Below are 940 nucleotides of genomic sequence, written 5' to 3'. Positions count from 1 at the left end.
TTTGCTGAGCTATACATTTTTCCCCAGCCACCTTCCCTGTAACACAATATATAAAAGACCCCGAGGCTGGTATTGGGGTTCAAGCTTCAAACTGAAGATCAGGAAAGCAAAGCAGTCTTGTACCTAATTTATTTCTATTCCAATTTGCATTATCAAATTATCTTTAAATGTCTCTCAGACTCTTATACTTTGCACCTCTTTAGTGAGTTTCTTTTCTGAGTCTAATAAATTATGAAAAGTATAACTATACTAACTAGTCTTTAGCTCCCTCAGAGACCCAAGAAAGACATATTACTTAGTAAGTGGTATGAGCAAGTAATTTCCAAAAAAATGTGAGAAATAATAAAAATAGCTGGCTGCCTGGACAGTCTCCCAAAATTCCTCTGCAATGTTGGGGCATGCATCCTTGGCCTATAGAGCTAGCATCTCTGACAGACTTTTCTGTGAAGCAGAATTTTCTGAAGGACTTTCCCACCTTGTCTTGGCCATGTTTTGCAGTCACCTTCTTTTGAGTCCTGTTTGTCCAGTTTGGACAGCATACTGTCAGTAGTCGAGGTAAGGGCACATTTTTGCCCAGTGTCTACTTTTGCCTTAAAGAAAGTAAACTCCATGTGGAATTTCTTCAGTGCTCATCATCGTCTCTGAAGTAGATTGGTGCTACCAGGAGCAGACATGTCTCATTGTCATAAAAAAAGAACCTATGGTATTGAAACATTTTAAATGCCATATTTTGTAGATCTCAAGTATTTGAAGATGACCTGTCTTTCTAAAATATATCTCTGTTTGACTTTGAAAACATACCTAATGTGACTGCAAGTTCGATTGTAATAAGTGAGGGATTACTCACCTACATTTCCTTATTATCTAATATAGTTGGGAATAACTTTCAAGGACTAGAGAGTTGCATTGCATTGTTAAATGAGCTGTACAATACCTTGAA

Source organism: Mesocricetus auratus, unplaced genomic scaffold (assembly GCF_017639785.1).
Source record: "Mesocricetus auratus isolate SY011 unplaced genomic scaffold, BCM_Maur_2.0 Super-Scaffold_100013, whole genome shotgun sequence".
In the NCBI taxonomy this organism is placed as follows: domain Eukaryota; kingdom Metazoa; phylum Chordata; class Mammalia; order Rodentia; family Cricetidae; genus Mesocricetus; species Mesocricetus auratus.
Note: the sequence above shows the minus strand (reverse complement) of the source record.